This window comes from Phoca vitulina, unplaced genomic scaffold, assembly GCF_004348235.1.
Source record: "Phoca vitulina isolate PV1807 unplaced genomic scaffold, GSC_HSeal_1.0 scaffold17, whole genome shotgun sequence".
NCBI lineage: Eukaryota > Metazoa > Chordata > Mammalia > Carnivora > Phocidae > Phoca > Phoca vitulina.
This window is the reverse complement of record NW_022589720.1, coordinates 16,788,630-16,804,242: the sequence shown is the minus strand read 5'-3', so window position 1 is coordinate 16,804,242 and position 15,613 is coordinate 16,788,630. Positions and strand designations below refer to the sequence as shown.

At 34.2% G+C, this 15,613-nt stretch overlaps 1 pseudogene; it reads right to left on the bottom strand.

Annotated features, from left to right (window-relative positions):
• Positions 1-12,758: 12,758 nt before the first annotated feature.
• Positions 12,759-13,624, bottom strand: LOC116639221 (annotated as a pseudogene).
• Between the last annotated feature and the right edge of the window lie 1,989 nt (positions 13,625-15,613).

Genomic DNA, 15,613 nt, shown 5'->3' with positions numbered 1-15,613 from the left:
AATACAAATGAATATATAATCAACTGCATAATCCAAATTCCTGATTCGCACACAGCTAAAATTTCCCCCCAAACGTTCTATGATATACTTAACTTAGACAAATGATTTGGCATTTACCACATTTTCCAAAATTCATCCCAGTAGTCAATGAATCCATTTTCACAGCCTTTTGAACTAAGAGTTATTGTAAACATTGTCAGTCTTCATAATTAAACTATTTTTTTTTAGAATAGTAGCAACCTATAGTCAATTCTGTATTTCAGGTTTATATAGACACAGAATAAATATTGATAAATATTGAATGAATAAAGGAATAGATAACTGAATCCAATGACTTCAAAGTAAAAATCCATCTTTGATTTCAAAGTTCAGTTATATTCCAAAATGCTTGAATTCTAACTCTCCATATAACATTAGAAAGCATAATTTGTATTTCATTTAAGCAGGGAGGAGTTGGATTCCAAACATAGAAGATAATGCAGTAGCTCATTATATTTCATCTTAATTAGGTAAATCAACAAGAGTGACATGACTAGTTTCATAGGTCAGCAAAACATTACAAGGATACATTTATTTAGCAAACATTTATATATACTTTACTATTTGATAGGCATTATTTTAAGCAACTTATAAAAAGTAACTCATTTAATTATTTTGACAGGCCTGTTATTATTCTCATTTATTCATGAGGCACAGATTGGTTAAGTAACTTGTTTAGGGTCAACAGCTAAAACTGGTAAATTCTAGTTCTACTCTGAAGGATCTCTCTAGAGTTCATGCTTTTAACCACTATACCATGTGATGTTAATACATACATATTTATTTGTTTCACCAATGTTGTATAGAGTATTCTATAAATTGTATAATGTTTCTGTGTTATTTGCAAACTATAATAACAAATAGTATTTGAGTTTTATTTTGATGTGAAAAAATTATCACAGCATTAGGAGCATAATTCACAGGACACAATTCACTACCTCACATTTGTATTGATGAGAAGTCTGGATACTGCGTACTGTTTTCTCTGCTGGTTTCACACTCAAGGAATCTGGTGGGCATTCTGATCTGAAGACTCTGGAGGAATCTGCTTCTCAGCTCATTTAGGTTGTTGGCAGAATCCACTCATGTTTGGAGGAATGAGTTCCATATTTCTCTGCTGGCTATCAATCAGAAATTATGCTTATCTTGTAGAGGCAGACTGTATCACCTATCACAAGCCCCCCTCCTTTTTTAAAGCCAGTGATAAGAATCTTAGACTAAATAGCTCTCATTCTCCTAATCTTTTCTGTCTGGAAAAGCCTGGACTTTACTCGGTCAGGCCTAACAAGAATATTCTCTCTTTCTTAAAGTAAGTTGATTTGGAAATTTAATTAATTATTGCCTGTAGAACTGGAAAAAAACTAGACAATTTTGGTTATATATTTGGAAACTCTTAGTAGTAGTAGTAGTTTTTTAGATTCAAATTTTTATTTAAATTCCAGTGAGTTAACATACAGTGCAATATTAGTTCCAGGTGTAGAATTTAGTGATTCATCACTTAACAACACCTGGTAGTCATCACAAGTGCCCTCCTTAATACCCATCACCCATTTAACCCATTTCTCACCTAACTCCCCTTCAGTAACCCTCAGTTTGTTCTTTATAGAGTCTGTTTTATAGGTTTCCTCTATTTTTTCCCTTTGTTCATCTGTTTTGTTCCTTAAATTCCACATGTGAATGAAATCATATCATATTTGTTTTCGTCTGACTGACTTATTTGGCTCAGCATGATGCTCTCTAGCTCCATCCATATTGTTGCAAATGGCAAGAGTTCATTCTTTTTTATGACTGAGTAATATTCTATTGTGTGTGTGTGTGTATCACTTTTTTATCCATTCATCAGTCAATGTACATTTGGGCTCTTTCCATATTTTCGCTATTGTTGATAATGCTGCTATAAACACTGGGGTGCATGTACCCCTCCAAATCTGTATCTTCATATCCTTTGGGTAAATACCTAGTAGTGCAATTGCTGGATTGTAGGGTGGTTTTATTTTTAACTTTTAAGGAAACTCCATACTGTTCTCCAGAGTGGCTACACCAGTTTGCATTCCCACCAACAGTGCAAAAGAGTTTCCCTTTCTCCGCATCCTTGCCAACACCTGTTGTTTCTAGTGTTGTTAATTTTAGCCATTTGACAGGTGTGAGATGGTATCTCTTTGTGGCTTTGATTTATATTTCCCTGATGATGAGTGATGTTGAGCATTTTTTAATATGTCTGTAAGCCTTCTGGAGGTCTTCTTTGGAAAAATGCCTATTTATGTCTTCTGCCCATTTTTTAACTGGGTTATTTGGTTTTTTTGGGGGGGGCAGGTGTTAAGTTTGATAAGTTCTTTATAGATTTTGGATACTAACCCTTTATCAGATATGTCATTTGCAAATATTTTCTCCCATTCCAAAGGTTAACTTTTAGTTTTGTTGATTGTTTCCTTCACTGTGCAGAAGCTTTTTATCTTGATGAGGTCCCAATAGTTCATTTTTGCTTTTGTTTCCTTTCCCTCTGGAGATATATCTAGTAAGAAGTTGCTATAGCTGATGTCAGGTTACTGCCTGTGTTCTCCTCTAGGATTTTGAAGGTTTCCTGTTCTCACATTTAGGTCTTTCATCCATTTTGAATTTATTTTGTGTATGGTGTAAGAAAATAGTCCAGTTTCTTTTCTTTTTTTTTTTTTTTTTGCACTTTGCTGTTCAGTTTTCCCAACACCATTTGTTGAAGAGACCGACTTTTTTCTATTGGATATTCTTTCCTGCTTTGTTGAAGATTAGTTGACCTTATAGTTGTGGGTCCATTTCTGGGCTTTCTATTCTGTTCCATTAATCTCTGTGTCTATTTTTGTGCCAGTACCATACTGTCTCGATCACTACAGCTTTGTAATATAACTTGAAGTCTAGAATTGTATGCCTCCATCTTTCTTTTCTTTTTCAAGATTGGTTGGCTATTCAGGGTCTTTTGTGGTTCCATACAGATTTTAGGACTGTTTGTGATAGCTCTGTGAGAAATGCTGGTGGTATTTTAATAGAGAGTGGATTAAATATTGCTTTGGGTAGTATAGACATTTTAACAATATTTGTTCTTCCAATCCATAAGCATGGAATATTTTTCCATTTATGTATGTCATCTTCAATTTCTTTCTTAAGTGTTCTATAGTTTTCAGAGTAAAGATCTTTTACTTTCTTGGTTAGGTTTACTCCTAGGTATCTTATGGTGTTAGGTGCAATTGTAAATAGCATATTTACAATGGTTAGATCTTCTTGTTGGATAGACCCCTTTATTATCATGTAGTGCCTTCTTCATGTCTTGTTATAGTCTTTGGTTAAGATCAAGTTTTTCTGATATAAGTAAAGCTGGGGTGGCTTTCTGTTGACATCCATTGGGATGGTAAATATTTCTCCATCCTCTCATTTTCCATCTACAGGTGTCTTAAGGTCTAAAATGAGTCTCTTGTATGCTGCATATAGATGGGTCTTGTTTTTTTTTTTTTTTTTTTTTTTTTGTCCATGCTGAGATAAAATGATGGAAAATAATGAAGCAAAAAAGAAGAGGGAAAGAAAAAATATTGGATCACAAATGTAGACTTAGAGAACTCAGTGACTCCATAAAGTGTAATGACATTCATATCACAGACTCCCAGAAGAAGAGAGGGAAAAGTGGGCAGAAGGTTTCTTTGAGGAAATTATAGCTGAAAACTCCCCTAATCCAAGAAGGAAACAGACATTTAAATCCAACAGGCACAGAGAACTCACATCAAAATCAACAAAAGTAGGCCAACACTAAGACATATTGTAGCTAAGTTTGCAAAATATAGAGATAAATAAAATAAATCCAAAATGCAGGAAGACAAAAGAAGTTATTAACTTACAAGGGAAAACAAATTAGTTTAGCAGCAGATCTATCCACAGAAAGTGGCATGATATATCCAATGTGCTGAATGGGAAAAATACACAGCCAAGAATATTCTATCCAGCAAGGCTATCACTCAGAACAGAGCGGGAGTTAAAGCATTTCCCAGACAAAAAAACTGAACGAGTTTGTGACCACTAAACCATCCCCACAAGAAATGTTGAAGGAGACCCTTTGGGAAAGCAAGCCCAAAATGATCAACAATTCTTTTTTAACTTTTTAAACTACTTCAATCAGACAGAAATTCAGTAAAGATATGGCTAGTTATATTATTATTGATTCATAATTTTTATCATGTCTAATGTCCTATATTATGATTTCTCCGAGATAAAATTAACTTTCTATTGTATTATTCCTTACCTCACTCAAATACAAGTAAAGTATCTTTATTTTCTCTCACATCCTTCCATTTTGTAATTTTAATAGTAGAGTAGTTGAATAGTAGAAGAGACCTTGGAGTGGAAAGGGAGGATGTGAGAGAAGCAAATGTCCTTTAATTAAAAAAAATATATTTATTTGGCTTCTCAAGAGATAAAAACAGGGGTTTTAATATTCAGGAGGTAACAAGAGGAACACATGCCAATATTATTTCTTTAAGGTGTAACATTATCCTGGCTACCATTGCTATTTTAGTATTCCCAACACTGCCATTTTATATCTGAAGATTTTGTTTAGTATCTTCATCAAACAGATGATCCAATATTACAGCATAATTAAATGGGAGTCAAGAGATATTCTTAATATATGAATTTGTATGTTATTCAAATTTGAGAAAAAGCACATTTGAATTTAAATGTTTATCATGTGTTTTCTGTTATTTCTGTTATGTCTCTTCTTCTCCATGTTCTTAATAATTTCAGGAATGCATTATTATCAGTGCATCTTCTAGTACATAGAGTATCATTGTGTAAATTATAAATAGTACTCTGTATGAGAAGCTGAATTATGAAAAAGTGAATTTATTATGGGAATCTCACGCCTATGCAAGAACATATAGTTTGGCAGGGACAGCAGGGAGAACATAGCCTGGTGGCTTTCAATGCCATTGTTTAACTCTTATCTATCTGAGAGCTAAAGAATTATATACAATTTGACTTAGTAATTTAGATATTTAAAGTAATAACATTGACTTAAAAATAAATTTAGAAATGAAAGACAATGTTAGAAATACCTTAATTAAGAATTTTACATTTATACATTCAAAGAAAAATAATCTTCTGAATAATATTATTAATAAGAGAACTTTGTCTTGATTTACATATTCCAAGCAGAAAACTTCTAGACTATCTCTAGCAATAGCTAACAGAATAAGATTTACAAACCCCAATAAGTCATTTTTCATGTCAGTGTCATTTTAGAATAAATTGATGGCTGCTAAACTTAATTTAGGTTGAGTCTCTTCTGATCATATTTATAGTTTCACAGACAGCCATGTTCAATGCTATTATATTATATATTACAAGAAATATGCTAGGTTTAAAGTAAGAATCTATTTTAAATTCTCTGATATTCGGGAATCTCTATCAAATTGTGCTAGGCTAAGGATTTTAAACAAAACCTTTAACTTAATAAAGCACTTGATCCCAAAAGTAAATCCGCCAATATGAATCTCCATGTTTTATTTTTGCATTTTCTAAAGCACATCTGCCAGAGTAATTAGATAAAGACTTATGTGTGCAATCTGATATTAGATGAAAAGTTTAAACTACAGATGACACAATGTGAATATACAGAGGAATGGATTGACTTTTATGTTAGTCCTGAAAAGAAAGTTCATCTTTTTGAAATAAATTAAATTTATAAATAAAATTTGAGAGTGATATGTTGGATCATTTTAGAGAGTGGACTTCCAGTTTCTGATGTTAATAATAGGATAATTACTTGTTGAATAACTTTTAAGTGATCAAATAAGGGGATAATTAGAGGGTTCAGTAAGTGCGTAAACGAAGGAAGGAATATTATTATTATACCACAAACACAATACAACACTTACTGTGCCTTAGGCTTTAATATATTTTGTCAACTACTTTCTTTTTTTTTTTTATTTTTATTTTTTTTTAAAGATTTTATTTATTTATTTGACCGAGAGAGACACAGAGAGAGAGGGAACACAAGCAGGCGGAATGTGAGAGGGAGAAGCAGGCCTCCCGCAGAGCAGGGAACCTGATGCGGGGCTCCATCCAGGGACTCCAGGATCATGACCTGAGCCGAAGGCAGACGCTTAACGACTGAGCCACCCAGGCGCCCCTGTCAACTACTTTATTTAGGGAATACATAGCTTGACCTAGACTGGTTGTTTGTTTGTTTGTTTTTGCAATTCTTTTTTAAATTATTCTGTTTGGCCCATGGTTGATGTAAAAATATTTAGAGTTACGTTGACTAAAACTAATAAAATCTTTCAGCTTGTGGTTGTTCACAGGATTTGTTTTGCATTAATTTACCAAATAATCCCTTGGTAGAGTTAAAACAATGTAGCTATTAAAGATGTATAGGGTGCCTGCGTGGCTCAGTCAGTTAAGCATCTGTCTTCAGCTCAGGTCATGATCCCAGGGTCCTGAGATGGAGTCCTGCATCAGGCTCCCTGCTCAGCCAGGAGCCTGTTTCGCCCTTTCCCTCTTCTCCCCTGCTCCTGCTCTCTCACTTGCTTGTTCTCTCTCTCTATCTCAAATAAATAAATAAAATCTTTAAAAAAAAATAAAAGTATATAAATCAATGCTAATGAGGAAAGAGAAAAATGCATTTTTATGTCACAGTTTTCTATTGCTAACACTGGAAAAAAATAAGGCAGATATTATATTTTAATTAGTTGTATTTTTTAAATATAAATTTAATATAGTGAATATTTATGCCCTTAAAATTATCCATTGAAGTTATAACTTTTTTATAATTGTTTATAATTTTTAATTATAAGTGTTTATAATTTTTTGTGTCAATTATATAGCTATCTCCAAAATCATTTTAGAACAAAAGAAACATTTTTAATTATATATTTTTCTTTAAATTATGTAGATTAGTGGGTTATAGAATCTACATTACAATCTAATCTCCATCTTTTGCATTTTGTCTATGTAATATTCTAGCTATTTGTGACACCAAATTTGATAACCCATACAAACATGTATATCATAAACATGATTTAGATTAAAATAATCTTAATGGGCTAAACCCCAAATATTCTATTTTATTGTGGTCTCTCTTTTCTAATGCTGCCTCCCTGTTTAAACTAACCTGAGTGCCTGACTCTACCTGTCATGCTATACTGTGGGGCATTAGTCTATATTTTAACACAATGGAAGGTGACACAATTAGTTTTAGGTATGTACATAAAATTATCCAGCTTTAAAGTGGAAGGAAATATAAAGTTTTGAAAATGAAAGAAGTAAATGCTGTAATAATTATTTTCTCAAGTAATTTACTATTCATATTCCCATTTCTTAGTTTACTTAATTTTTACAATAACATTTTAGGTAACAAAGATATATTTCCAGATGAATTTTCTAAATGAATTGCTAGGCTTTTAAGATGGGTTCATCAATTTTTTAAAGGTGTAACTGCTTGGTAACTGATGAAGTGTGACTAGAACCCATTCTTTAGACTTTTAAAATCAATACCTTGCCCTCTCCCAAAAAAAGGAAAAGTAAAAACAACAGATGGGGGATATCTATGGCAAGATTATTCATTTATGTTAGAATACTAGTATAGGTCAAATTAATAAATGCATGAATGATGAATGAAGATGGAGTAATATTAATGGCCCACTGAGTTTCCTGTTGAGGGGTAGAAATGAGCTAAGGATCATCTATACATTTCTGATTTAGTTAATCTAGTAAATAATACTGTCATTCACATATTTATATCGTCAACTAATATATTTTGGCATCTTGATTGAATTCATGCTATAGTAGTCCTTTAAGAGTACCATTTTTTTAACTACCAAAGACTTCAGTATAATTTTAATTTACTCTATTAAAGCCACATTTGTCAAGTTTAACACCCTAAAGTATAGCTAAGGCTGTGTATCAGGAAAAAAAAAAAAAAAAAAATGGAGTTTTCTAAACTGCCGGATGCATAGGTCCAGCCAGAGTCTTGGTGATTGTAAATCTAAAGAAATGGTTAATATTTACAAAAATGGCAAGACATTTCCAAAGTATAGATTAGTTACCACTATTTTAACATTTTTCACTGTTACCGAAGTTTGGCCCATGAAGGGTATTCTATTTTAATTTATCAGTAAATGGAGGAAAAAAAACCCAAATAGATCAATTCATATGGGTACTTCTCAGAAACTTTCTGCTTTTAAACCAGGATCAATCATTTAAACTTGGAAAGAAAATACTCATGCGGAACCTCATTACACTTTCTACAAATTTTGAATAAAATAAATTTTAATTCTATTCCTATAAAAATCGCAGTGTTCAAATAAACCCTGAAAGTATATATTGACTCTTATGAAGATATTATTCTTATTACTGATGAAACAGATAAGCTTAAGGGTTACATAGCTACAACCCATTATAATATTAAGACAAAATTATTAAAAAACTTCATAGATCTTCATAATTATTGCAAAATATAAGTATTCACATATAGACATAATATTTGAAATAAACGTAATCTTTCTCACGTAAGTAGCTCTATTTCCTAAACTTATGTCCAAATATGCTAAGTATGTTTTGATCTGTGATTAATGAAGAATGCAGGGACATACTTACAGATTTGCATTGACTGAACCATGGTATAACTTAATTATTTTAGGCATCAGAAACTTATATCTAATTAATATAGCCAAATCTATTATGCAATAATTCAGATTTATCACTTGCTGCTGCAAAGGGCAAGTTCCAAGCCAAAATCACATTTTTTTAAAAAACTGTATGCCATCTTTGTTTTAACTTATGAAATCTGAATGTTGCTACATTCAAAAAAAAAAAAAAATTCAGATCATTTTAAATGTCCTGGTAGATAAAGCTAAAGTCTGTTTCTGGTTTACGGCCAAGAAAGAATGATAAATAAGCTAAAATCTAAGCCAAAACATTCAAAGTTAAAATGCTGACCCAGAGAAGATCAGAATTCTCATTCAAAGGGAAAAGAAAGTTCTTGGGGGCTCCACAGGAACCAGAGCATAGCATTTGACATTCTTGGATTCCAAAAGTTCACCTAAAAATTTAGTGAGCTTTTCAGATAAGTGGGATAGTTGAGACATGAGAAGTAAAACCACAGAAAAATATAAATCTTTCTGGAAAATTATCTTTATATCTTGACATATTGCTGTTAGAAGTTTTTAGAGGAGTCTTATTAACTTGTTTTAGGCTGGGAAACACTTCAAAAATTCGATTTAAAAGAAGGAAAGTGATATGTACTTTCTCGAATATAAAATGCACATAACACCGAGAAAATTTTATGGATAATTTATGTCATTCATTACATAAGAAAAATACCTGCTTTACACATTTTAATCAAAAGATCAAGAGATTACACTTGGCTATTCTGGTTCCTATAATTGTGTTTTAACTTCAGCCCACATACTCATTTCCAAAACTGATGTCATGTCCAAATAGTAAACCAGATGGCTTTTGCATAGTGTAGTGTTAAAGCATAGGCTTTGAAACTACCTTTATTTCTGATCAAACCCATTTCTATCAATTTCTCAAGATCATACCCCAGTTCATAAGCCTTTTTAAGAACTAGTATTCTTATCTTTAGAATATGAAATTTGGTAACTCCTTATCAAAGTGGTAGGGAGTATAGAGGTAATGAAATAATATATCTAAAACACTTAGTATACATATAGTACTTACAAAAATAAAAAGTGGTGTTATTTTTAAAACCTGTAACAAATTACATTTCTTCACTATGATGTGTCACAATGGTCTATGCATCTGTTTATTCACTTGTAGGTGGAGCAAATATTTACTTGGTACTTATTAAATAACTATTTGAGTACTAGAAATGCAAAAGAAAAGAAAGTCCCAGCTCTCATTAAATATTTATTCTAAATTGTAAGGAAAAATTAGAGGCACTGATTTAGTAAAAATACAAGAAGAAAAGGAAATCTTAAGAAGTATTAAAAATGTAAACAAGGGGCGCCTGGGTGGCTCAGTCGTTAAGCATCTGCCTTTGGCTCAGGTCATGATCCCAGGGTCCTGGGATTGAGCCCCACATCAGGCTCCCTGCTCGGCGGGAACCCTGCTTCTCCCTCTCTCACTGCCCCCTGCTTGTGTTCCCTCTCTAGCTGTGTCTCTCTCTGTCAAATAAATAAAATAAAATCTTTAAAAAAAAAAATGTAAACAAAAATGCTTTTAGCTAATTTGGGGTAAATATGAGTTCACATATATTTAGTTTTTAGGTTTTGTTTGTTTTGAAATTAGAGCAAATAAAAATACCTTTCATTGGACAGATTAACAAAAAGCATAGTTTCTTATGTTGGGAAGATTCCCTCTTGCCCTTTTTATCCCAGAACACAAGGCCTTGGTTACTTTACAGTCTATTGAAAAAATTATTTAACTATCAGCTACCTTACAATATCTATACATGTTTTCCCTACCTTACAGCGTCTATACCGATAAACCTTAGCACATAAGGTTCCGGAAATGTCAGCAAAAACCATCTCAAAAGAATGGCAGCCTTTGTCTCTTATGACCCCTGGCCTTGTGGGTCAAGTTATATCCATGCTCCTTGACATTTGCTTATCTAACTCTTCCTCAGACTATATCACATGCCCCTCATAGGTTTCCCTTACCTATTCCCTCTATAGTTGGATTACTTACCATCAAATGGAACATGACAACTCTAGTGACACCAGAGTACTACACTTAAAATTAAAACTCTTTCACACCTAATGCAAATGCATTCATTCTTTCACACATTTCTTTGCTGCGTCTTTTATATAAGATCCCTAAGGTCAAGGTTTGTATAGCTTACTGTGTAATTTTTACAACCAAGAACAGTATTTGGCACATAGCAAAGAATCAATAAATTTTGTCAGATGATTGAATATCATAGAACATGCATTGTTTAATGATGCAAAAATGGTAATGTAGATAAGACCTCTGCCTTTATTAAAGTTGAGTGGGGAATTATTTCTACCCTCTAATTGCATTCCTTCCTTCCACCTACACAGTTGTAATTTTTTTTTTTCACCATAATGATAAGGGCGTGGTTTTTCTTCCCCATTATACTACTTGCTTATGTCAGGGAATGATTTTTAGGTTTGATTTGACAGTTTTGCTCTAATGAGGAATGTATTGCATTGAAGGGGAAAAGAGAAATGAAGGTATTTAGCAAAAATTAAATTTATTTATTAAATTTATTATTTAAAAATGCATATAAGGTAATGGAAACTTGGGGGAAAAAATAGATAAAAGAAGGTGGAAGAAACTGCAAAATGTTTGCTTTCATGTCACCAAGGAAATTAAGTGAGGAAGACTCTGTAGTGAACCGCATGAAGTAGAAGGGTCACCTGAGAGTAAGCAGAATTTAATTGAACTTTGATTATTTTGATGATGTTTGCCTCAGTTTCTGGTCATGATGCAATAAGAAAAATGGCAACTTCAGTGAAATAAATAGTATATGAAGATAGAAATATATTCATTTGGCCTAACTACTCCCCCTAGAAGAATGCTGAGGATGGTTTGAGAGGGGTTGATGCATTAGATGACACTTGACATGATGAAAATATTTAAATAAAGATGACAAATAGGTGATAGATAAATCGATGGGTGAGGGACGAGGGGAGAAAATTGTTTCTGGACACAAAACGTATTTTTTCTTACTGACTGAATCACAGGTTGTGTCACCTGATCACATCTCCACACAGCTAATTTGCCTCTTCTGTGCGTGATCGCCATCATCTGGACAGAAATTTGGACCCAACAATGACATTCACTCTTCTATTTTGTGTAAGGAGGCTGCCATTTGTACGAGAAGAGTGACTGCCCAAGGAAGAAAGTAGAGGTAGAACCAGGAGTGAAAATTCGCCTTTAACATGACCAGGCACTTACTGTCAAGCATTTTGAAGGTTATGACATCTCTGAATAAAAATATTATTAATACAACTAGGGATTCGTGACAATGGCTGATGTGCTATGATTTTTTTTTTTTTAAACTGGAAACAACAAACTTTATAGGAAACTGAAAAGGACCAGTGAGAATTATGAAAAATAAAAAGAACATATACAATTGTACCTTCAAGAATTTCCATGGAACATTATGACCCATCAAGTTAAGGTATCCACATTCTCTAACAAAAATGAACTGATCTGAGTAAGGGCAGCATGAAAATATTCTAATGCAGTGCTGCCCAACAGAACTTTCTGTGATGATGGAAATGTTCCATTATCTCTGTTGTTGAATACAGAAGCTACTAGCCACATGAATACTCACAATGTGGCTAATGCAATTGACGAACTGAGTTTTTAATTTATACAGCCACCCGTGGCTAGTGATTACCAATGAACAGCACAGTTCTAATGCCTCATGGGTCAATATCAGTGGTTTCTTCGGGGGATTTCTCTAATCACTGTTGAGGGGTGTAGACGGTTGGGGGTGGAAAGAGAGGAAAGCTCTTAACAGCTCTATTTAACTACTTAAACAAGTTCTGAAACTCTCCACAGCATTCAGAGGCAAGGGCTGAGGAAAGGACTCGGGGGGAGACCTGAGTATGCCCTTGAACTCCTGGCTAATGCCAGCGGGAGTAAAAGGCCTAGGATTTGGCTCACGCAGAAGGGAAGAGGCCTATGGTGCCACTCACAGAATCTGAGGCTTGGGCCATCTGTGCACGGAAATCATTGCTGTAGGGCTGGCGGGAAGGTAGGGGTGCTCATTTCCGGACAGGGTTTCCAGGGCTAGAAGAGGATTTAGAGGTGGAGGGAGGACCCGGGGGCCCTTTCTGGCCGCCTGCAGACTGGACTGGCCCTTTCTTTTTGGGGATTAAGGTCTTGTTCTTGCTCTTGAACACTTTTCTGGGATCCAGCTTGTTCACGAAGCAGTTGGTAAGTCTGTGTTGTAGGTGATGGGTTTATACATGTTGAACCACTGCTTGGCCTGTGGGCTAATGCCGTAGCTGGTGAAGGCATGCTGCTGCTGCGGCAGGCCCAGGTGCGTGATGAGCAGGCGATGGTAAGCAGCGAAGGAATCGGTGAGAAAATGCCGGTGTAACGCTCGGTCCAGGAACCAGATCTCAGCGTCTTGCGCTAATGCTGGTTTCCCTCTTTTGTAGACAAGGCAAACCTTCCCATTCCCATTGCAAGGATCCAGCTCAAATATCACACTGCAAGAATCAAAATGAGGCTTCTCTGGCTGGTTCTCACTAGCTTAAACTGCATCATACTCCAGGTCTGCCAGAGTTGGTGCATTTGGGAGTGAATACACGGAAAACTGGTTGAGTTGAGTCAGTTTTGCGATGCTGTTAATTGCCATGCTGCCCAATGGAATGGTGTGCTCATCCAGCGTCACACTCCATGTCATGTGGAAGCCCTTGGTCATCAGGTAAAAATTCTTCACATCCTCAGGTAGCACGCAGTTATTTTTTTGTTCCCATGAAGAAATCATATGACGTTCAGCAGGTGGTTTCTGTATGATAGTCCCCTCTGTCACACCTGGGGAAGATTCTAGGATGCGGGTGATCCCCAGGGTCAGCTTCTCCAGGTGCAGCTTGCCGCAGCCCGGGGGCGGTGTCTCCTCCATGGCTCGCGTCCCCGCTCCGTGCGGGGTGGGGGCAGGGGCAGGGACCAATGCGCTATGAATTTTTAAAATTCCAACACCAGGGGCACCTGGGTGGCTCAGTTGGTTAAGCAGCTGCCTTCAGCTCAGGTCATGATCCCAGGGTCCTGGGATGGAGCCCCGCATCGGGGTCCCTGCTCAGCGGAGAGCCTGCTTCTCCCTCTCCCACTCCCTCTGCCTGCCACTCTGCCTACTTGTGCTATCTCTCTATCAAATAGATAAATAAAAAATATCTTTAAAAAATTAAAATAAAATAAAATAAAATAAAATTCCAACACCAGGCATGCAGCATAGTCTTCTATTGAGAGGTCTTTGAAATAATCAAGTCTAAGCGCCAAAGAAGTGTTTTGAATTTGTGTATATATATATAATTTGTATATATAATATAATTATCATTGTACACTGCCAATATTGTCTATGTTTAAAATTAAATATATTGACACTTTTGGACTTCTTTTCTTTTTAGATCTGGTATTGTTTATATGCAGAGTAATTTTTTTAAGTTTTTTTTTTTTTTTAATTCTAGATAATTAACAGTGTGATATTTGTTTCAGGTGTACAATATTGTAATTCAACACTTCCATACAAGACCCAGCGCTCATCACCACAAATGTGTTCTTTAATCCCCATCACATATTCTGCCATCACCCTGCCCACCTGCCCTCTGGTAACCATCAGTTTGTTCTCTATAATTAAGAGGCAGTTTCCTGGTTACTTTCTCTCTTTTTTTCCCCTTTGCTCATTTGTTTTGTTTCTTAAATTCCACATATGAATGAAATCATATGGTATTTGTCTTTCTCTAACTGTCTTATTTCACTTATATGCTGAGCAATTTTATAGTTCAAAAATATCCAAAAATCAATCAAAGAGACTAAACACCTACATTTTTAAAGTTTTGTAAATATCTTATTTAGTTATTACATAAATATTTATTGACTAGTCTGAATTCCAGCTACCATATAAAGGACCGAGATTTAAAAAAAAAAAAAAAAAAAGAATGATAAATTACTGACTATAAGCATCATAATAAATCTTATCATTGAGGTATATATGCTGCACTTGGGTTCCATCATGAAAGAGAGCTTAATTATCTTTATTTACTTAGGGAAAGTATGTAGAGTGGATTAGCAGACAGTTACATAACAGACTATTATTCAAAACCTGCAAGATGCATTATCTCTATTACAATCAAACCATTTTTGTGAATATGGTTTAAATGTAGAAAGCTGAGTAATACAGATGAGTTGAAGTAGAAAATTTCTATTTTTAAATAAACCTTCTAGAATTAATGTTTAAAATTAACCATGTAAAATAACTTTGGTAAGAAGTAACTAAAAAAAAAAATATTGAAAAAAGTAAATTTAAAAAAAATATGTGTGATCAGTGGAAAGCTGGAAATAAAATCCTGAGTTGTATTAAAATTTGGGTATTAATGTTAGCTATGTAAATATAAAATTATTGGAGTTAAAACCTTCTTACAGAAGAAAAGTATACTTAAAACTACTGAATTATGCTAAAATTCCACTGAAATTTTCAAATTTCAAATTTTACTACTTGAAAATTATATCACAAAATAATGTCACAGAGAAAAATTTAGGATAAGTACATACTTATCTATTTATAACCATTTAAATATATATTTTAAATTACTTAATTGATTTTATATTAATATTATTTTAAAATAAATACAGTCCATGTTTTTTTTTTTTTTTTAATAGGGTCACATTTTCTTTTTTCTTTTTTTAAGATTTATTTATTTACATGGGGGGTGCGCAGAAGGAGAGGGAGAGAAAGAATCACAAGCTGAGACCCCCCACCAAGTGTAAAGCCAGGCATGGGCTCAATCTCATGACCCTGAGAACATGACCTGAGCCAAAAACAAGAGTCATACACTCAACCGACTGAGCCACCAGGTACCCCAAAGTAGCACATTTTCTAATAATATGTAAAGAA